This window comes from Camelus bactrianus, chromosome 2 (assembly GCF_048773025.1).
Source record: "Camelus bactrianus isolate YW-2024 breed Bactrian camel chromosome 2, ASM4877302v1, whole genome shotgun sequence".
Classification (NCBI taxonomy): domain Eukaryota; kingdom Metazoa; phylum Chordata; class Mammalia; order Artiodactyla; family Camelidae; genus Camelus; species Camelus bactrianus.
The window spans coordinates 102,782,534-102,807,028 of NC_133540.1; the positions used below are offsets into that span (position 1 = coordinate 102,782,534).

Below are 24,495 nucleotides of genomic sequence, written 5' to 3' on the forward strand. Positions count from 1 at the left end.
GTCCCCTCCACATTCATATGTTGAAATCCTAGTGCCTGATGTTAAGGTATTGTGAGGTGGTCCCCCTTAGTGGGGTGCTAAGGTCATGATGGTGGAGCCTTCATGAATGAGATTAGTGCTTTTATTAAAGAGACTCCACAGAGCTCCCTAGGTCCTTCCACCATATGTGACCAGGAAGAGAACCCTTTCCAAACTACACTGGCACCCTGGTCTTGGACTTCCAGCCTTCAGAACTGTGAAAAACAAATGTTTATTATTTATAAACCACCTAGTTTATAGTGTTCTGTTGTAGCAACCCAAATGGGCTAATATAGACCCTGCAAGAATTTTAAACTGATTCAGGCGATGCAAGTAAATGTTTAATATTTTATAAATTGGTAGATAAGAATTAGTTTTAGAGAAAAGTTCAGTGTAAAAATGTGTAAAGGTAAGGGATTCTGAAAGGACCTAATCAGAGTGATTTTCTTCTAGAATTAAAAATTTTAATCCAGATGTGATACCAATTTAATTATACTCAGGATAATTAGTCCTAGCCTTACCTAGGATTCAACTGAGAGTATGAAAATATAATGCACCTTGGTGTTCTTTTTTTTTTTTTTTTTTTACCAAAATTCTAATGTAGAGATTTTATTTCCATTGCCTATCAAAAATTAAGACGAAACTGACATTATTTTTTATAAAATTATAACTTTCAGTATAAGCTACCCAAATGCCCAAATGAAGGATATTTTTAAAATGTCTCTTATCCATTGCAAAATTTATCACAGGTAGTAAGGAATAGTACAGGTATACAATAATAATGGTTGCAGACAGAAAAAGGGTTAAGAACCAGGGCTATGTGACTGTTCAAGGAAATGGACAGGGTCTACTATTTGATTCCTGCTCTTCTCTGCAGGCCTCTGCATCAAAAGGCATTCAAAGGATTGCTTTCTTTTAGGCTTTACCTAATATCCTCTGGGCCTTTGCAAATTTGCATGTTATACTGAAAAAACTTCAGCTTACCGGATGTCCTGCTCAAGCTGTGCTGTAAAAGCAAAGGAAGTAGAAGCCCCAGGCCGTCTATCTTTGTCAGGACTCCTCATGAGATGTTAATGTAAAAGTTTACTAAACTAAAAGTTGAATTACAACCTAGGTTCAATTGGACCCATTAGAATGGTTCATGGTTCAGAGTAATTTATGAGATTTATTTATCCATTGGCAGAATTTATAGTGTCATCTAGACCACATACAGGTTGAGTTGAGGAAAGAAATCAATCTTTGTTATCCCTAAGTCTCTTTTGTCTATGAGTTGTGGCAGGAGTAGTGGTGAATAAAAGCCAAGTAAGCTAGGAATCCATTTTTTTTTTTTTTTTAAGAATGATTTGGGGTAAGATATCTGTTCTCACATAGGTGTTATTTATAACATACAAAGAGTTTAGAAAGAAGAGAACTTTGCTTGTCAAAGATATTTTTGTTATCTTGGGATACATGAATCTAAAATTCTAGGACTTTCAGATATATATATATATATATATATGTATTTTGCAAAGCTTTCAATCAATTGCACCAGCCACTTCTTCAGAACATCTCTTGATCAATAATGCCCATGATACTGGAAGGAGAGGAGAGAAACTTTCTTTCTGTGCAGTAGGAGTGGAATCTCTGTTAAGAGATATATCTGGTTGCTGGCTCAAATTTTTGAACTTCACTATTTTTTTCCAATATTTCTTGTTAGATCAAGAATGTGTATTTTTATGGTATTTCATTTATTTAAAAATTATTTTATGACTTTCCTGGTTGTCAAAGACAAAATTGTTCCACCATATTTGAAATTCAGCCAGTTATTACCAGGCTATACTAACTGCCTTTCTGAGATGATTTTTAAGAAATAGATTTGGGGCAACCAAATTTTTACTAATATCAGTTGTATTTAGCACTAATTAGTATAGTGACTTTTCAGAGTACAAACAAAATGTCAGCTATGTTTTCAGGACAGATGAAACTACACACTCCTTTTTGGTATTTGTATCAACTTTCCCTGCTCTAGTTTATTTTATATGTGGGTTTACATGAACATATTTTAATAATTTTAAAAGTACCTATTGTTAATAATTTTCTTATAGCCTTTCAAAATTACAGAAAAATTGGAAGTACAATACAAAGAGTGTTTTCTTCCCCCTGAACCGTTTGTAAGTTACTAATTTGATTCTCTATCATTCCCAACTACTTTAGTGTTTAAACCCTACAAAAAAGAACATTCTCCCACATAATCACAATACCATCTACAAAATCAAGAAATCAACTCTGATACTTCAGAAAGGCCCAGATTCCATTCAAGTTTTGTGCATTACCCTAAATGCATCCAGCAGAAGGTTCCAGCTAAAAATCTCATATTGTATTTAGTTGTATCTCTTTTGACTCCTTCAGCCTGGAACATTTCCATGATTTTTTTCTTTGACTTTCATGACAACATTTTTGAAGACTGCAGGCTAGTTATTTTGCAGAATGTTCACTCAATATGCGTTTGTCTGATGTTTCCTCATGATTACACTCATATTGGGCATCTTTGTCAGGAAACCACAGAAAGAATGCTTTCTTCTTTTCATTACATCCTATTAGGTGGTGCGTGATTTCAATTTGCCCCATTACTCAGGATATTCACTGTGATTGCTAGATTAACATGGTGTCTGCTAGATTCCTTCGCTGTAAAGTATCTCTTTTCCCTGTTGTAATTTGTAAATATTTTGAGGGAAGTAACTTTGGAATTGTATAAATATCCTGTTCCTCGTGAATCTGTTAATTTTGTTAATTTTTATGTATATAAACTAGAGACTTTCTATTATATTTTTGTACTCAAATTGTTCCCAGTTTGTCAAGCAGTAGCCCACTTAAGCTGGCTTTTGAATTCTTAGTGTATGTCCCTTTATTTAAACACTTCTTTACTTTGTGGCTTATCTTTTAAATTTTTTCCAGCTTTATTGAAATATGATTGACAAATAAAAATTGTGTTTATTTAAAGTGTACAATGCAGTGATTTGATATATGTATGTGTTAGGAAGTGATTACCACAGTCAAGCTAATTAACATATCTGTCACTTCATAGTTAATTTTTGTGTGTGTGTGTATGTGTGGTGAGAAGACTTAAGATCTACTCTCTTAGCAAATTTTGTGTATACAATATATTATTATTGACTATAGTCACCATTCTGAACTTATTCATCTTAAAACTGAAAGTCTGTACCTTTTGGCCAACATCTCCCCATTTCCCCCAACCCCCAGGCCCTGCTAATCACTCCTAGTCCCTGTTTCTATGGATTTGACTTATTTAGATTCTGCATATAAGTGAGATCATGCAGTATTCCTTGTTCTGTATCTGACTTATTTCACTTAGCATAATTTCCTCAGGGTTCATCTATGTTGTCACAAATGGCAGGATTTCCTACTTTTTATGGCTGAATAATATCCCATTGTGTATGTATATTTTTATATTTATATATTATATATATAACTAACATGTATTTATATAAATATGTATTATACAATATATTTATATATTATATGTATAAGATATATAGATATAGATATATGAATAAGATAAAGAAAATTTGGTTTAAATATATGATTTTTATTATCCATTCACCTATTGACAGACATGTCATTTTCATGTCTTGGCTATTGTGAATGATGCTGCAGTGAACATGACAGTGCAGATATCTCTTGAGATAATTGATTTTATCTCCTTTGGATTTATACCCAGAAATGGAATTGCTAGCTCATAGGGTAGTTCTATTTTTAATTTTTTGAGGAACCTTAATACTGTTTTCCATACGACTATACAAAATTACATTCCCACTGACAGTGTACAAGAGTTCCCTTTTCTCTACATCCTTGCCACACTTATCTTTTGATTCTGATAGTAGCCATCCTAACAGGTTTGAAGTGATAGCTCATTGTGGTTTTGATTTGCTTTTCTCTAATGATTAGTGATTCTGAGCACCTTTTCACATACCTGTTGGCCATTTGTATGTCTTCTTTGGAAAAATGTCTATTCAGGTCCTTTGCCCATTTATTAAATTGCTTTTATTTGGCTATTAAGTTGCATGAGTTCCTTATATTATTTTAATATCCATATTGGATATGGGTAGCTTAACTTGCACTTTCTGTGTCTCCAACCATTTCTCCAAGTAGCGTGATTTCCTTTTAGTGGGGAATGGTAGAAGCTAAGACCCAAAGGTTAAGTGTACTACTGATTGCTTTTGGAGTGTCAGTACTTCCAGGATTTACAGTGGATTGATGTAGGGAATATAGACTTGTATAACACACATACAACACACACACACACACATTTATATCAATAATTATTTCTCTCTCTATAGTGAAAACCATGAGTTTTTAGTATAACCAATACCTGTCCAAAACCACAGAATTTATTTCAGTTTTCTCCTTTTGCATATGTTTAACTCTCATCTCTGATTCTGAAAAACCTGTTTCCTGGTTTCTCCCAGGAAATATATTGTCTTTAGTATACCAATCACCTATCTTCCCTTTAAACTCCTCCCACACTCAAATGCACTTCTCACCTGTTCCAGATCTGACTCCCATGTGTTGATGTCCTCTTCACTCCACTTGGGATCCTATGCCCCATCCTGTCACTCTCCGCTGAGATGAGTTCCTCGCCCCAGTTAGACTCTGAAATCCAGTCCTAGCCTGCCCTCACTTATAAGTATCCTCCTCATTGCATTTGGGCTCCTGGTTCTCCCCACTGGATCAACCAAAATGCATGGAGATCCTTCTCATCTTGCTGGAGCTATAACAGCTAATACGAGGCCATGCCCATGAACCGTGCCCTCCTCGTCTAGCTTAGGTGCTCATTTCACATCAGGCTTCTTTCCAAAGGAATCATAGCTCACTCTGGTTCTGAGCAGCTGTGCTGGGCTCCTCCTCTTCTCTCTTGCTGGGATGCTTCCCTAACTCCAGGTTGGTCTTCCATGAGGAAGCCCTCCTCACCCAGATTAGACTCTGACACTCTGTCCCAGGGAGACTTCCTCTGTAGACACCCCCCATCTCATTTGTGCTCTGATACACCATCTCACAGCTGGAAGCCATACTTACTTTGCTCTCTCCCTACCTCCTTGTTTCTTTTAACTCCTAATTTAGAAAATCAAAAAGCTTTCTTTTTATGAGACCAGGACAGAAACCTATGTTTGAAACTGAAAATCAGGTGGCCTTCCTCTCTTTATAGTTACCAAAAATTATTTAAATATCACTATCCAGTATATTTAAACTATTATTTTGTTTATAAAAATTTGATATCTGCTTAATCTTTTTCACGGAACACAGATTTGCCCTATTCACATATCTTAGACAATCATTAATCTATCCTTATGTAATACAATTAGTAGAATTGCATTTTGTAAACCTTTTATTTTAAGATTATGTCGAGTCCACTTTGTGTCCTTATATACTGAGTGTGTTTTCAGCAATGAAAAAAAGCACAGTGGATAATAGAGAGGTAACATAGGGCATTTTCCATGACCTCAAGCAGCTTAGGATCTTTTTGGACTTGCAGTAGTTCCAAAGGAGAAATCATGCAGTGCAGCATACAAACCTCACACTGAATTACACAGCAGTTGGTAAGTTTAGTGTAAATTCCAAGAGAAGTGTGACTTGTGGGTTGGAGCAGTTGAAGTTTTTGTTTTTTTTTTTAATAGGAATTATGATACTTCAGTTGGCCCTAGAGAGTAACATGGGATTTGGACAGCTGAAAAGATGGGGAAAAGAGAAGTCAGTGTCAGCAAAGTCATAGGTAGAAAAAGCATGGCATGTGGGGGATGGAAAGGAATATAATCTGATGGGAATGACAGCAAATTGGGAAGTCATAGGAGGTTAGATTGATAACTGAAATGGGATACCATCTCCAGGCCTTGGAAACTCTCAGTGTAAAGAATGTGGGCTTTTCCCACAACCACTAGAACTACGGTAGGATCTTAAGCAACATTATGACATGATGAAAGTGATGTTTTAGGAATTTTAATCTAGAGGATCTTTATAGTATGGATTAGAAGTAGAAAAAACTGTCATTTAGGCAGAAAATGTTTAGGATTCAGCTACAGAACCGAGGATGGAAAAAGATGGAACAACTCTGAGCTTTTTCCAAGGACAGCTGAGAACACAGTAAAAGAAACAAACAAACAAAAAAATGAAAGGTTGAAAGTGGCTCCAGCAGATCTCAGGCAAAATGAGTGGGCAGTGCATTCTCTGGAAGAAACATTAAAATCTAACATTTTGCACTTGGCATTGGATTTAAAATGCCTTCCTTTAATTTCCTTGTTTAGTAATTATTTTATTCCATGACTTGCAGAAAATTTGCAGAATGTCCATTAAAAAAGACAAACTAAAGAGGAAAATTAAAAAGAAGAATTGGTAATGAATGGCTGGAAAGACATACATGAGCAGAAGTTATCCCTACATGCAGTGTAGCAGTTACCCAAAAGCAGGTATGTGTTCGAGGTCAATTATGTCGTCTTAGTTCCAAGCCATAGTCTTGGAAGCAGAGGAGAGGTTTGAAGTATTTTTAAAAACCATTTCGAGGCAGGAATGGACCTGTAATTTTCAGAGAATACTTAGGAGATCAGCGGTAACCACAGACATATCAGGTAGGGAGCATTTTGGTTAAACAGTACTATGGTTATTTCCACGTTCAAACAAACACATAACAGAAGAGAAGCAACCAGCACAGAATTTCATGTGTCAGTCTTACAAAATACACAAAAATATCAGTGTTGAGAGAAATTTCCAGAAATATCTTCTGCATTTGCCATGTTTACAATTTTCTTACTTTTTAAAGCATCATATCTAAGGCTACATAGACAAAAAATAGTGTGTGCTTTCAGAGGTCATCTGGGACCATGTAAAACCTACATATCAAAGCATAACCTTTATTTTGAAATACAATTAGTGTAGCTGAGACTACATTCTGCTCTGGGAACAAAAAAACATGCGAAAGAATCAAGATAATAGGCTATGTGTGGTTTGGTAGTTACAGAAATGGAATATGAAATGAAGACTAGTTAAGCTCCAGCTTGTTGTTTGTTTGTTTTTTTAGTTTTATATATTAGATGTTGCATCTGAAAAAAAATGTCACCAATGAAAATTTCAGGGGTGAAATTTTACTCACTGCTTCATTCATTTGGGATCTTCTTGTATCTTCACTGTATTTTCACCTCACCTTTGCTTTAAGTATATTTTGTGAATCTTAAAAATATCACAAATTTAAGCAAATTCCAGCTTTTCTCCCCTCCCAGCTCTGTTGCTCTTTCTTGAATAAAACATAAAATTAAATGTTGGATTTTGGTTGTGTGTTGTAAATTATGCGTTGAATTTAGTTTTCACAGAAATATGAGCCATTTTTTTTAAAAGGGACAAAATAGATGGATAAGCTAAAGTTCCCAAAGAAAAGGCTTTCAATTTGATTTGAGATACAAAGTAAATTGTAATCTAAAAGAGAAACGTATTTTTCTCTTTATGGTTCATAATATTTTAATCTATTTACCTACTGGACATCAATTTCAGTCCCCTGATAATTTGACCAAAAGAATGTGATTGGGGTTCAAATAAAGAAGGAATAATATCTCTACTAACAAATAATAGTAAATTTTATTGAGCTTCTACGATATTCTGAGTGCTTTCTACTTTATTTAATTTCCATTTAATTAGATTAAGATGCAGTCTCTTTGAGGTAGGTAGCATTGCTATCCTCATGTTAGGCACAGAGTGAGTCAGTAAGTTGTCTGAGTTTCTACAGCTAGGAAGAGGTAAAGACATGAACTCAGACTCTGACATGCTGACCTCTGAGTTCATTTCCTTTTACTCATGCTATAGAATTTCTCTATTTGACATAATTTGTGAAGAATTACCTTTCTGAGATAGAAATGAGAAACAAAGATATGTATTCCCCCAAATCAGATTGATTGAGAGTACAAAATGTCATTGAAGACATAAACTGTAATAGCTACCAGACAGACCTCTTAGGTTACCTTATTTAATTAAGAGTTCTTTACTTATTCTTCCCCAGCGCCATTTTCCAGATGAGGAAACTAGAGCTCAGATACATTAAATAACCTTCTTCAGGATCACAGAGCTTGTAAATGTCAGCTTCAGAATTTGGACAAAGATCTCTGACTCCAGAAATCTGTGTTCATTTTGATAGAAACCCGCAAGCCCAAAAAGAAGGAGTAGAAGAGGCAGTTGAGTCGGATTTAGGAGAAATGAAAGAGGCTGTATCAGCCAGCGGTTAAGGCAGTTAGAAAAAGAGGGAACCTTGGTAGGGCTGGAGTATGGGTTGTTAGGGTGGAGACAGCCTTGTTGGCAAGAAGAGACCACACTGCTGGTGAGAGACAGAGGCTTTCAACAGCCTCACCCGTTTGTGGAGCTCATTCATGTAACCATGCATTCCTCATCACATTCATCCACGCACCTTAAGGACAACACACTATCCCTGAGAGTGTATTGTTTCCACCCTAAGTCAGCAGATTTAAATTGAGGGTCTGGCTCTGTCAGCTACTGGTTGAATAATCAGAGAGAAATCATAAGCACACTTTTTATGCAGGAAGCATCATTCATCTCTCAAGGTTGGGGTAAAGAGCAATCAATGATATTTGTGAAATGGCTTTAGAAAAGTGATTAACTGCCCTGCATGTTAGTTACTGGTTACCTTGATTTCCACTCATTTTATTTCTTTATATATCTGAGGAATAAGGTACTTCCACATCAGCTGCTGAAAGCTAGGGCTGTGGTTGTTAATCCTTACAACCCTAGAACCCAGACAAATGTACACATAATGGCCACATACACACACATACCACATCACACACACACACACACACACACACACACACACACACACACACACACACAAGACACCCATCAGAATCTTCAAGAACTGAGGGAAATAGAGCTGTATTGTTTGAAAAAGTCTCCTGTTCCCAAGAAATTCTTAGATATTCCTCTAAGGTCTATCTAACTGTACCAAACCAAATAATTTAAGTCAAGTAACTTTGAGATGCAGCATTTTAAAGCTCTAGAATAGTTTATTTCCTTATTCTCTCTGTTTGAAATGTATTTAATATACAGCTAATATTTTCATGAATGAAAAATGGCCTGAAACCCGTATACTGGTTGAGCTGGTATATCAAAATATCTCAAAATATAAGTGATGCTACAATACTTTCTTCTTTGTTGGGAAATGGCGGTGGTGGAGGTGAGAGGGGGCAAAGAGGATTGCTGTAAAGAAGTTAACAAGTGACACTTCTGTTTCTCAAATGTAATTAGCAGTGTCTTTCCTCTCTACCTTTGTATAAGCCATTTCTTAAATACTATGTCTTATAGCAATGTTTGAACATTGCTGCAATTCTACCCTACTTTGCCCCAACCCTGGCTGAATGCTAATTCCTACAGTTCCTTTAGAGATTCTGCAGGTTTGTGTGTTTGTGTGTTTTAGCTTACAAGTTATTCTCTTAACTAAGCCAAACTTTGAAAAATTAAGAGGCCTTCCAAAAAACTCTCAGCTTTTCAGTTGTTTTTTTTTTTTTTGAAGAAAAATACCAGAAGTTCTAGCAACACTCTCCATCTCTTCAAGGCTAGAGCTGAGATGAATACTCATGTTTGTGTTATTTCAGATTTTCCCACCAAGCTTAGGGATAGTTTAGGGATAATTTTAATGGGGGTAGTACAATTTGATTTTTAAAGGAATCAGAGTCTTTTTGTGGTTTTGAAACTAAATAAAGTATTTGTATAAGAATGGAGGCTAGTTTCTTCACAGTGATCAGGGCAGTTTTTAAACTTTTTGAGGGCAGATCATGCTCTCTGGGATGTCAGTTTAAGACACTTTGTGGGGAGACTGAGTAAAATCCAGATGAAATTAAGAAGTGTAATTTAATGAATAATTCATCTAGATAGGACACTAACTTTTGTTTGAAATATAGAGCAACTGCATTTTGGGGTTGCTTTAAGATGTCTGAATTCGGAGTTCAGCACATTAGATAATTTTTCTCATGTACATGTGTCAACGTGATTTTCACCTCTTTTGTCATCAAAATCTATTTCTCTTAGGAAGATTATAAAGACAATAAAGGTTGTCATTGATGATTGCTTGACACTGGAGGTTAAGATGAATAGAAAAGAGCAATTTCTTTAAGTTTACTAGCTTCTGATGTTCTGTTTTGTTGTGAATGTTAAATTTAAATACTATTGATATATTATATATAATCCATTTTCTCTGGATTTCCCACTATGTAATGTCTACTGTCACCAATCCAGTTTCCAAGGTGTTCTCTAAAAAAACCATGTTCATTCCTTCCTCTTAGTATTCACATGTTGCCTCTAATGAAAACCATTTCATATCTCCTCTTTGTTATCCAAATTTACCTATCCTCTCAGGTCTAAAATAAAGTTCTCTTTTCATGGAACATTTTTTTGATTAAAAATGTTGCATATTAGAAAGGATATGGACATCGAAGGTAGACAAGCCTGGTTTTGAAACCAAATCTTCTGCTTATTTGACTGTGTAGATGTTATATAACTTCCCTGATCCTCAGTTTCCCCATAAAATTGTTAAAATTGGTGTAATAATTGCCTCAGGTTTTTATGAGAAAAAATATGTTACAGCATGTTAAACATTTGAAGCATCATAAGGTGTTAACAAATACTTTTTCCATAGCACTTAATAATCTGAAGATGTGTCTATTTGATTTGCATGAGGTTTTAAAATGTTTAAATTAGTTTCCAACACTAGAAAAGAATAGATATTTTACATAAACATCTAAATTCCTGTTTCTCTTCAGAAAATTAGTAGGTCTAGGAACCTTGGTCTCCTATTATCAAGTGGTAGCAATCCATGGGCAGTTTAGCAGGCAGCTTTTCTGAGAAAATGTGCTTCAGTGTGGCTGAGTATCTGCCTTGCCCATTGCACGTATTTACTTGCCCTTCTTGGACCTGATTATCTCTTGAATTTACTATCCTGAATTTAAGCCATTTACTTTTGTGTTTGAATACATTAACTGTGTGTATATATCTTATTCTGTAGTATATAAAAATACCGTATTTCTTTATGTACATTATTATATATGATATACCTTGTATATCTTATTTTATTATATATAAATAGATTCCTAGAGGGCAGACATGAGATACATAAAAAAAACTCTTCAAAATTTCTACCAGCTTCTAATACTTATGATACATCATAAGTTAACAAACATTAGTTAAATTAGATTATAAGGTGAAAAGATGTAAATAAGTCAGTGGAATTAGTTTTATCTGCTATCAGTATATCTTCTGCGTCTCTATGAGACTATGAAGGAGGATACATGCAGAGGAAAAAAGCCAAAAAAAGCAACAAAAAAAACCCCCACACCTTTTTTTTTTTTTTTTTTCTTTCGAACACCAGGATTGGTTTTTCAGGGATTTTCTTCTGTTCACTGAAACTTTAGTATGCATTCTGAAAACTCTTTGTTTTGATCAGTTTTTACTTCTGTGGCTCTCCCACTGGGAAATTGTACTCGCTCTTTGTTTAATTTAGGTGTTACATAAATATGTTGAAATGCTCCACTATTTCAGTTCCTACTGTGAAAATATTTTGTAAGCAGCAGTATTAAAACACTTTTTTTCTCCTAGCTATATAGATCATAGGAATTTGAAAGCAGGAAGAGAGTGTAAAACTTATCCTGTACACTTTCCCATGACACCACTGGGGCTTAGAAAAGAAAATGGTGTGCCCACAGCTCACCTCAAGGTCAGAGAACCTCAACTAGGGCCCAGCATTCGTGACTCCAATTCAAACTGATGTTTAAATTTCAAATAGTAATACAGCTTTTTATGATGCTGTAAGCAAATAAAATGGATTTCAGTGAAATAGTTATGTTCTCCACTTCATAATCTAAATCAACTAGTATTTGTTAAACTTACTATGTGGTTTTAGTTTATTCTCACAAGAACCATATGGGGTAAGTATTACTATTATCCTCATTTTAGACTAGGGAAATCTGAGTAACTTGCTGGGAGTTAGCCAGTGATGGTGGAGGTGAGATTTCCACTCTGGTGGAACCTCTAGGCCACCTGCCTTACCATCATATGCTTATTTTCTCTGTTCTGTTCTGCGTTTGTCATGTCCATACGTAAGAACTGGTATAATGTCAAAGTTTCCAGTCTTTCTATCTGTGATTGCATGAAGTTTAACTTTTAAAGTTAAAAGTTTCTACCTTCATTGCACAGTTCCATCAAACTGCATCTCCATAGTTCCAACTATTTCTGATCCTATTCACCATTTCATCTATCTGTGAAATTCTGAAATTACTAAGTGGTGATTTTCTTCCACTGTGGATATACCTTACTGATGTTTGCCACTTTAAAAACAAACAAAAACTCTTCAGCTATGATGACTTTGGATAAGTAAAATAATTCTTTTTAATAACTTTGCTTCAAGTCTTCTCAATTACTCAAAAAATCTCATTTTTCTCTTAGGAGTAGTTTTGGTTTTTGACTCTTAATTTCACCCTTTTTATGAGAAGAGTGCCTGATGGGATGAAAACTTGTGCACTTTCTATTCAAGAGAGAATTTTCAGTTTAACTTTTTAATGTCCTCATGTTTGCAAAAGCTTATCCAGTGCTGGATGATGCACTGTGTAAGGAGACGGAAGGAATAGAAACTGTACTTTGCAGTTGAGAAGTAAAACATACGAACAACTGGGCAAATAACTTAAGTCTTTATAAGGTAAGGCTGATTAGTGAACATCAGTGTCCCAATCCTGTAGTGCTGAGCTGAGGTGAGTGTGTGGAGTGAAGCACAGCTGAGTCAGGTGATGTTAATCAAGGGCTTTGGAAAAGGATACTGTCCAATCCTAGTACTGTAGTCAGATCCTCTACCTGGCGCTCATTCCTCACTGATCTGTAAGAACTTGGAGGAAGCACATAGTTCAGATCCTAAGCTAATTTTTTTTAGAACACTTTATTTTTCTGATTAAAAAACAAAACCAGACTTAACTGTAAATATTTTAAAACTATAAAAAAAGTATGAAGAAAAATATTGTCATCCAACATAAAATACCTTGTAAACAGTTAATGGTCTTTTTCTCCAGGTCCATGTATTTAACTGCCTAAACATTTGTCTTTTGCCTCTATATTATATTTGTTCAACAAATTTAGGATCATATTGTCTACGTAACTTTTACCTTTTTTCTCACTTAATCCAAAATACACAAAATATGCACAAAATAACGCAAAATACATAACTAATTTGCCGTACATTTAATATTGTTCAAAAACATGTTTTAATGACTTTGTCATATTTTCTTCTGTGATGATAAGCATATTTTGTTATTCTCCTATTACATATGTTGTCAACTAAAATTTGACAAGGGGGCCAAGAATACTCAATGGGAAAGAATTGACTATTCAATAAATGGTGTTATGAAAACTGGACATTTACATGGAAAAGAATGAAATTGGCCCCCTATCTCACACTGCTCACAAAAATTAACTTGAAATGGATCAAAGACTTAAACGTTAACACCTGAAATCATAAAACTCCTAGAAAAAATCAGGAAAAAATCTCCTTGACATTGGTGTTGGCAATAATTTTTTGGATATGACACTAAAAGCACAAGCAACAAAAGCAAGAATAAACAAGTGGAACTACGTCAAACTGAAAAGCTTCTACGCAGCAGAAGAAACAATCAGCAAGTGAAAAGGCAACATACGGAATGGCAGAAAGTATTTGGAAACCATATAGTACATAAGGGATTAATATTCAAAATATATGAGATTCATACAACTCAGTAGCAAGCCCCCCAAATAATTGGATTAAACAGTGGGTAGAGGACTGAGATAGATGTTTTCCAAAGACAATATGCATATGAAAACAACAGCACATTAAAAGGTGCTCAACATCACTAATCATGAGGGGAAATGCAGGTCAAAACCACAATGAGATATCACCTCGCCTGTTAGTATGGCTTTTATCAAAAGCCCAAGAGATAAAATGCTGGGAAGGATGTAGCAAAAAGGGAACACTTATGCAGTACTGGTGATAAAGTAAATTGGTGTAGCACTATGGAAAATGGTATGGAGAGTCCTCAAAAAATTAAAACTTGAATTAACGTATGATCCAGCAATCCCACTTCTAAGTATATGTCCTAAAGGAATGAAATCTTTTCCATAAGGAGAGATAGCTGCACTCTCATGTTCATTATAGCATCATTTACAATAGCCAGGCTGTGGAAACAACCTAAATTTCCGTTGAGGGATGAATAGTTAAGGAAAATGTGGTATACGAGTTTCTCTCATTATTCGAAAGCAGAGCATTCCTATGAAACCTTTCTTAAGCCAAAATGGCATAAAGTGAAGCAGCAGTTACCTTGGGATAGACACATCTTGCTGAAGGATGTACAAATTAAATCTAGATAAAGCACAGATGCTCACAGACACAATTCAAAGCTGTGGTGTCTTGATGCTGAGATCCTGAGTGTAGTTCATGGCGAAGGAGCTTGGGAGCACTACTCTTGCTGCTCCAGATACACACAGCTTATATAAGGGCCTCACTGCAGAACAAGTGCTGAATGCTATTTTCGCTTTTTGTCTTTTTTCTTAAATGCGAAAAATCCTCTTCGAATTTCTTTTGATTAGCAAAAACAAGTACAAAAAGCCAAGGGTGTAAAGCAAACCTTTGAAAAGCAGGAGATCTATCTATCTATATATCTATATTATTTACATGTAATGTGTGTTATACTACTACATACACTATACTATATACATATAACACTATGTTATAATAATGTAACATAGTATGTTAATTATATTAATATATAAGCATTAATGTGTGATATAATTATTAATATATATTATAAATAATATTATTCAGCCATAAAAAGGAAGGAAATCCTACCATTTCTAACAACATGGATGGACCTTAGGGGTTAGTTGACATAAGTCAGGCAGAGAAAGACAGATACTGTATGATCTCACTTATATGTGGAATCTAAAACAATCTGAACTTAGAAACAGAGTAGAATTGCAGAGGGAGAGGAGAATTGGGTGATGATGGTCAAAAGGCACATACTTCCAGTTATAAGATGAATAAAGTCTGGGGATCTAATGTATCATATGCTTGAAAACTGCTAAGAGAGATCTGAAATGTTCTCACCACACACACGCAAAATGGTAACTATGTGAGGTGATGGTTGTATTAACTGGCCTTATGTGGTAATCATTTTGCAATGTATATCAAATCATCGCATTGTACCTCTTAAACTTACACAGTGTTATATGTCAGTTACATTCCACTATGCTGGAAAAAAAGGATAAAGCTGTTTTCTTATTAGAACACAGATTTGTATTAAACTGCAAAGCAAGTGCTCTTGGGGACTACCTACCTTCTTGGATTCTGCATGGACCAAAACAGCTGTGATGGCAACTCTACTAACTTCTATGCCTGTATTCCCTAGTAACTTGTATTACTTCTTTATTCCTCTGTCACCTTCAATTCTGTCACTGCTCTATCTTCTTGACATTTCTTAGTTTGAATCCAAAGACAAAGAAATACATTGGCCCCAGCGTTTTGTTTTTAATTGAACCAATTCTCATTTAATGTCACAAGCCAACCCAATGGATTCACTGCCCTTGGGTTAGATGCCTAGCCCAGGACCATTGAGTTCTGGTCCTGTTGGGACATGGACATGTGGTGCAAAGCCTGGCTGCCCAGTGATTGTATGCATTAGGGATAATGGCTTCAGCAGCTTGCTGTGGTACTGGCAGGCAATGCAATATGGCCTATGTAGAGAAGCAATTTGTTCTCACTAATATAGCGCTGGTTAAGAAGTATGCTTTTTTCACAATGTTAGTAATTAATTTACATTTTGCAGTGTTTTATAGGCTAAAATTGTGTTCACTTAATGTATCTTCATGTGATACTTTATATTAAAATAAAGTCTTACCCTTTAGAGGAGTGGAAAATAGATATTAATATTGAGGCATGTTTTTTCATGTGAGATAAATACATTGTGCATTTTGAAAAGTGCAATACATTTATGTTCATTTAGCGGTCTGCTTTTTTTTCCTTCCATTCTTGAAAATGCTCACCAACTTGTTCTAATAAATAATAATTATTCCTGGTATAATAAAGGCATCAATAACACAGAGAGTAATAGTTGATAGAATCACAGCAGAAATCCTGGAAAGAGCTGTATATTTCAATCCAACACCTTAATTTTACCAATTCTGTGTCAATGTATCCATCTTTTTATAGCCCATTAAGGAAGACATGTGCTCTGATTTTTGCTTTAATCTAATTATCTTTGCAGTATATTCTTAGAACTTATCACTTAGGAAAAACTTTTTTCCTTTCATAAAATGAAGTACTTCTTTTTGTTGGAAATAAGGTTACACAATCTGTATTTTTCTTTTTATAATAGCTGTGAGAAAGCCCAGGGCTAGATTTAATTTTCAAATACAGTTATAGGACATATTTAAAAATAGTTACTGTCTTCTATTCATTAAACAAATTGTTGAGTGAAAACTATGGGTTAAACATTGTGTAGGCACTTTTTATTTAGCTGTAGTTTATATATGTTTATCTAATGGTATGTTTCCATTTGCTTGGCTAAATGTGTATTTATATTCTCATGCAAGCCACCTCAATCATTTTGGAAAGTAGCTTTCCAGTCAAGTAATGCTTATTGAGCACATACTATGTGGTAAAAAATATTTCAGTGAAAAGCTAATAGGAGTAAATGCTATGGAGGAGCATACATTCAAGTGAGGATTGGCCAAAAAAGATTAGGAAAGCTGTTAGTGATAAAATAAGTTGAAAACTCCTCCATGTCATAATTTACTCTTACACTTCCTTTTGCCTCACAGTGCTAAGGACATTACTGAGAGTAATGAAGACTGCTAACCTGAACAAACGGAAATATAGAAGCAACTGATAAAATTTTAGCCTTGATAATGGAGCAAAACCTGGGGAAAAGCTGATGGTGCAAGGGGAAGAGTTGTATTGCCAGGTTAGACAGAGTGTGTATAGAGTATATACACACACACACACACACACACACACACACTAAAGATATATAATATTTATATGCATGTATATATATATACACACTATATACATAAGTTAGGGAAGAGTAAATGTGTATATATGTGTATATGTTTATATATATATTTGACCCTTGAACAACACAGGTTTGAATTGCACAGGTCCACTTACAGGTATATTTGTTTCAATGCTGCAATACTACATGATCTGTAGTTGGTTGAGTCCGCAGTATGGAACCGAGAATATGGGGGAACCATAGATACAAAGGGTTGACTGTAAAGGTATAGGAGAATTTTCAGCTGCTCTGAGGGTTGGCACCCATAGCCCCTGTGTTGTTCAAGAATCAACTGTGTGTGTGTGTGTGTGTGTGTGTGTATTTGTGTGTGTGTGTACACATAACACATAACTATACAGACATAGATAAATAATATTGAGGACATAAAAGAAAAAGGGATACAGTTTAGATAGTATTGTTCTTATAGAACAGGAGCATTGAATACTGGTGTATTTTTTGTCCAATTTGCCCTCTGTATAACTAAATAAGTGCTCAATATATCTTCACTGAATGAATGAATAAGAAAGAAATTGCTTTCAAAGCATTTATAGGAAAATAGGATGCTCACTGTAGATAAATCTAAATAAAAGCTGAATACTAATCACATTAGGGCACAACACAGTCTTTGATTGTGTGACAGTGCTTTATAAATAGTGTAAGTTTGCATACAAATTATAGATGTACAGAAAGCGGCAGGGCAGCCTCTTTCACTGAGCTCTACCTAGTTAATTCAGGGCCTTGTGCATAATATATGCTCATTAGATTTGGTTGTATTGATTTTTTTTAAAAAAGCACATTAAAAGCCAATCTAAGCATGTCTAAAAACAAAAGTTTAAAAATAGGTTATGTTAGCTACTTAGTAATTAAAATGAACTGACTGTGATTAGTATTAAGTGTTAGCCAGTTTTGAAATACCAACTATCACATCTTTATAAACAGTGAATCAGCACAGCTCCGGCACTAATTGGGTCTTCCAGGGAGCCTGATAAAGCTGAATGTCTTTTACTGAGCAGTGCCTCTGACCACTGGCTCCTCGGAAGGAGGCTGGAATGGAGGTGGCTCAGACTCGGCTTCTCACGTCCCTTTCAGTGGTGACTACCTTAGGGTCTCTCTAGCAGGTCAGCAGACTCAACTTTCTCTCTGCTGTTTCTCTCTGTTTCAGATTTCTCTGAGGAAGCTGGCAATAGCCTCTTGGAGAAACGCTTTTCTTCTGGTTTTCTTCCTACCTCGCCAGTCTCTCTTCCTTGGCCTTTTCCCTGGCTCTGTTGTAGCTCTCTGGCCTCTAAATATTGTAGTAGCTCAGGACTTGCGTTTGTTTTTTTATCAGTGCATAACAAATTACCTCAAACTTAGAGGACTGAAACAACATACATACTATCTCCATTTCTTTGGATCAGAAGTCTGGGCACAGCTAGGTTTTCTGTAAGACTGCAATCAGGGTGTCAGCTGGCGCTTGGGGTATTATCTGAATATTTGCCTAGAGAAGAATTTATTCCCAAGCTTGAACAGGTTGTTGGCAGAGTTTATTATCTTAAGGCGTAGTAGTAAGGCTTCATTTCTAGTTGGTTGGAGGCTGGAGGCCTTACATGCTGCCGGGTAGAGGCTTCCCTCAATTCTTTGTCCAGTGGATTCCTCAACATGGCTGTTTGCTTCACAGAAGTCAGTTAGTGAAGATAAAACTCCAGCACGATGGGCCCTATAACCTTATAATGTAAAAATGTGATCACACGGCATCATTCACATACCTGCTGTCATACAGTCTGTTGGTTTGAAGCAGGTTACAGGTCCTGCTCACACTCTGGGGAATGGGAATCATACAAGGACATGACCATCAGGAGACAGGGATGATGGAGGCACCCACGAGTCTACCCACACCAGGGCTAGTCTTTGTCAACTCTTTTCTCGGTCTGCACTCACGTCCACTTGAGTCTCATGGCTTTAAATGCTGTCAGTGAGTCGACAACCCTCAGTTTTATGTTTAGAACTTGATACCCTTCTCTAAACTCCATCCCGATCCAGCCAACTGCTTACTTTATACTGTTCCTCTTGGCTATGTCTGATAGGCATTTCAAAATTCACATATCCAAAGTCAAAATTGTTATTTCCCCTAAACGTCAAAATAACCTGCTTTCCCCATAGTTTCCCAGTGCCACCAAATGGCAACTCTATCCTTTCAGTTACTCAGATCAAAAACTTTTGTGTCATCCTTGATGCTTCCTGTTCTCTCATACCCAATATCCAATTTGTTATTTTTTTTTTTAATTCACCATTTCTTGGTTAGTATCCTTATCTTCAGGTGGCACAAGGACCTGATCTAAGATATAGGTTACTTGGTGGCTCTCTGGCAACCATTCCCATCCTAATGGGAAGTGTACTCTATCTCCATTTTCTACCAACCAACTTAGGGCCTGCTTCTAACAGGATGGGCAACATGAAACTCCAACCCATCACTCTGACTTTGCTGTTGATGGAAATTCTTGTGGTTTTACAATACGCCAGATTGGTTCATGTCAGATGTTGCTTCTCACCAAACAAGGCTGCATTTGCCTTAATGAACCTCTCAGTAGTAGCTTTCACTCCAAAGATTAAGAAGGGGTAATGCAGGTAACGGTAGGCACCTGACCCCTCTCCTGACATAGTCTCCCTGCAGGGTTTTCTTCTCTGGGGCCTGGCCTCTTTCCAGACTGAGTTCTTTTTTTTTTCTTCCTTCTCACCCACATTTTTGAAAACTGTTAATATGTGTTTCTGGGTGGGTAGGACTCCCTATCATTCACATACATTAGGTCTAAAACAGTAAATAAATGTATCATTTTTTTCAGGTGTATTTTTACTTTAAACTTTTGTTATAGAATGAGAAGAAAAGTTCCTGTCCCCGGGACTGGAGACATTAGTGTGATGGTGTGTTTGATTTAGAGCACAAACTACATAAAGGTTTGAGCCTGCTTCCCTGAACGTAACATTCTCCTGCATACTCTTCTCCACACATAGTAGGTAAACCTTGACCAGAACTCACCCCGTTTGAACTTGGGCACAGGTGAACAGTGACTCGTGGAAGCGGCTGACAGCTAAAAGGGGTTATCTCAACTACATGGGTTGAGAAAAATTTACAAACTCCTTTTCTACCACTGTAGGAAGACAGGTAGCTATGTCTTCTTCCTTCTACATACTTTGTGATTCTTTCCTTTCAACTTTAAGTTACTTCTTATGTTTAATCAGGTGTCACATATATAAAAATACATACTGTTGGTGGAGTAGTTTATGATGATTTTCTCTGGGTGATATAGCCCACCCTTTCCTTTAGACTTTTTCTATTTCCTTGAAACCTCACACTTATTTTCTAATTATATTTTTAGGAACCTGAATCTTGAACTTCCTGAGGAGAGCATCTGAGCTTCAGAGTTCCTACAAGGTAATGACAAAATATGAAAAAGGCCCAGTATACTCACATTATAATAATTTTGAGAATCTCCTCCTTTTTATGAAAGAACAAAAAAACTAAAGAAATTTTGTAAAAACTTGACAAGGAAACCATTTTAAAATTTTTGTACTCTTAAGCATTCTACTTATTATTCAAAACTAGCCCAGTCACAGAAAGAATAAGAGAGATGCTAGTCTAAATAGACAAATGTTTCCAAAATAAGATGTTTTCTATCAGCCGAAAATGTTTTACTTAAAAGACTAACTTGATAGTCTTAACAATGCAAGCAGTTGGATGCAAAAGAAAATGTGTGTCTTACCAGTAAACATTTTGGAGAGATGAGTATTTGTTGCAAGTATTATACCTGCTTAGAAAAATCATTTTGGCCAGATGAGGCCACCATGTGTTTTAAAATGTCATTCATCATTTCAGTGTTAAGAGCGCCCCCTGGTGTGATTGTATAATCATGTTTTTGAGAAATTTAGGCACTATTTTTTTTAATTTAATTTTTAAAAATACTCATTGAATACTTTTCCTTTTTTATTGAAATATAGCTAATTTATAATATTATGTTATTTTCAGTTGTACAGATTAGTGATTCAGTATTTTTGCAGATTATATTCTTATGAATTATTACAAGATAATGGCTGTAATTCCCTGTGCTATGCAGTATACCCTTGTTGCTTATCTATTTTGGACACTGTTTTTAACATTTCATTTTGCTATTATGTAGGCCTTCTTTTTATACTATATTGACCTGGTCAGTGTGCTGTGTAACTATCTAGAAATAATGAATTTAATTTTTTCTTTATCTATGGTTATATCTGGAATCAGTGGTTAGCTCGAAAGTAGAATTTGGAAATACTAATTCCTAAACTCCTTCAGTTCAAGTTGATGACCAATAATATATCCTTTGGTAAGCATGAAATTATATACTGAGATAAAAGTGTACAGGATAATCAAATTCTTTGGTGTTAATAACTTTGTTAAGTGGCAAATTACTATGAACAGTTTCTTTTTTGGTAATATGGGCACTTTAATGATTAAACATGAGAATTCAAACATTACATTTTGTTTTGAAATACTCATTGTGTGAAAAAAATAATCCCCCTATAACCACAGAACTTGCCAATGTAAATACAATAATTCATCCTTGAGTCATAAATAGAGCTCTCATCTATCTCCTGAAATCACCCCACTCCTATAAACTCTCATTCAAACTTGGCAGAAGAGTGCCTATTTTATAACTGTCATTTTTTCTTGCATTTAATATTTAGTACTTTGGGAATAATTAAACCATCCTTGCAAAGTGAAAGTGTGCGTAATATTTTAAACTACATTTCTGTACATTTGATAATTGCAATTATACTTCCCCCTACTGTCCCTTCTCTACACTTAAATTATCTTGATGGTTTTAACCATTTCTTACACCATTTCTTATAGGTTCTATTCTAAACTTGGTCATTTGTAGGGCTATCATACTGAGCTGTTTGGAGTAGAATGCTTTTACTTTCATTTTCTACTGTATGTTCCCTCTTTCATTGACTTCTGAAGCCATAAGCTCAGCACAGTATTACATTAAATCCTAGCCTGTTGAAAGGATGTTTTCTAAAATATAGAATGAAAAAAATATCAGAGTAGCGAACCTACCATGGTAGACCTGTGTTTGAATTTGGTTTTCAAATTTACTAGCATTGTGACCTTGGAGAAGTTAATCTTTTCTCCTGTAAAAAGAGGATGCAAATCACTGCTTTGCAGAATGTTATTAATTCATCCTTTATATTAATATATATTGAACATTTACTCTTTGCCAGATTTGGGGCCAGTTGCCTCATGAACATTTACTTCTCACAACAATTCTGTGAACTAGGTGATATTATTTTTATATTATTGATGAGGCTTAGAGAGTCTAAGAAACTGGGTAAGTTCAAAAGCCAAGATTCTAGTCAAGGTCTTTCTGACTTTAACTGAGCTTGTAACCACTATGCTTTGTATTTGTTTTAATCGTACTTATTCATTTCTGCTAATATGTCAATTTCACCGTCCTTAAGGTCAAATAATCTTCCAATACACAAACACAGAGGAAACTAGTCTTTTGAAAAAGAAGAGCTGGATTTTTTAATACAGATGCTCTTCTTATCTGGAAACCAGAATTACTTTGGAAATTCATTCTTCTATACAAGTTTTGCAAACCAGGTGGTGTTACGAGATTCCTTGTTATTAGCATGGTTGAACTGGTAATAGCAGTGACGAGGACTGTTGGGGTGGTGAACCTTAAGGCACCTTTATGCATAATATAAAGACAGGATAATAGTATGCAAATTTTAGGAACTGTTGCATGCTTCCAGCTCACCATTTGTGCAGGTTTTCTCTGGAGCTGGGACCACAGTCTATTGCTACGTGCCTTGCTGTTCTTATATAAGTATCTAATTACTTGGATTGACTTTGTGAAGACTGCATCATTTTCTTTATGATTTAGGAATTTTCCCTCATATTTTAGATACCAGATTTTATTCTTTAATTGCTATAGAGGCTGATGTAGTAAGTTTTTCATTTCTTTAATAAGTCATTTTGAAGGCTACTAAATAACTCAGCATGGAAACATGGTGTGAACAAGCTTGTTCTTTGCCTAAGAAAATCTGTGGTTTCATATTATTCCTTTGGTCCTTGAGATTTGCTCTAGGAAGTAGGCTGTTCAGCCGTGACTCAGGAGCATGTTGTTCGGTTTCTCAATGGCTGAGTGACTTTATTGTTGGAGTTGCGTCCTGCTGTGCTTGGGTCAGATGTATAGACATTAGTATGAACAGGGCTGCAGGTTATTATGTCTTACTAATGTAGCACACTACCCCAAGCACACACTACCTTTAGGAAAATCATCTCAATCATCATTATTGAATCCATGAATAAGTGAAGAAATGGGAGTTATTTTAGTTTTCTACTCTCATTTCTGCCCCATCTCTACACTTATTCCCCTGCCTGCCTACCACACACGCACACACACACAGCATTTGGTGATTATGTTCTTTGACTTGTTTAATGTTTGTGGAATCCAGTTCTTTTTATCCCCAAATCCTCTGATACTGTTTTGGGTTAAGCCTTCATATTTTTTATTTGAACAATTGAAATACTCCTTTAACTGAATTCCCTCTCTCCAGTGTTACCTGTCTCCAATAAACTGTCCTCGGTAGCACCCAAATAATTTTCCTAAAACATAGAACTAATACCAGCTTAAAATTATTCATTGTCTCATTGTTCAGAAAGACCCTTTGCTTTTTCTTACCTCTCTTCTAGTTTGTCTCACTTCCATTGTCCTCACCCTTTGAATTCTGTGCTTTGCACCACTTGAAAAAATGACAAATCTCAGAATGCTTTGTACATTCTTTGCCTTCCTGTGCCTTCATGCACTGATGCTCTATGCCAGTAACCCTGTTCTGCACTTCATCTGGTGAGCTCCACTTTCTCCTTCTGTGACACTCCTTCCCTGACAGAACTCTCCCTCCACAAGCACACACCAGTCTGAGTTAAGAGCTTCTTCAGTGGACTACCACAAGATCCTGTGCTCACTTCCGTTGTTGCAAAGATTAGATTAAGGTGGGCAGCTCGCAGGCGAGTACTATGTTGTAGTACTCAATGTATCACAGAGCCAGATATATAGAAAGTGCTCAAGAAAACTTTCTTGATGAAGCCCATAAAGGGACTTAATGAAAAATAGAAAGATTTTGTGTTAAGATTCCCATGAAGCCCATGCCTCAGTCAGGCTTTAAGGCTTATAGACCAAAATGTCTGACTCCTGTCAGCCAGTACTGGGCAAGATGGTGAAGCAGCCATCAGTTGATGTCATTTGCTCTCTTTCACTTACACTGACATTTTCATTTAAATTGACTCTTTCTCAGCACTCCTCAGTACCCCTCTGTGACAGAAATTTCTTGTGGCTTATTCAATATTCATTCTTATCTT

General features: G+C 35.7%; 1 protein-coding gene across 1 annotated transcript in view; it reads left to right on the forward strand.

Moving 5' to 3' along the window:
* The window catches only part of COX7B2 (cytochrome c oxidase subunit 7B2), a 112,262-nt gene that overhangs the window by 25,532 nt on the left and 62,235 nt on the right, over window positions 1-24,495 (forward strand). Inside the window, exon 2 of the mRNA XM_010962599.3 lies at window positions 20,474-20,529. The gene's annotated coding sequence lies outside the window, so the exon portion shown is untranslated. The remainder of the gene's footprint in view (window positions 1-20,473; window positions 20,530-24,495) is intronic.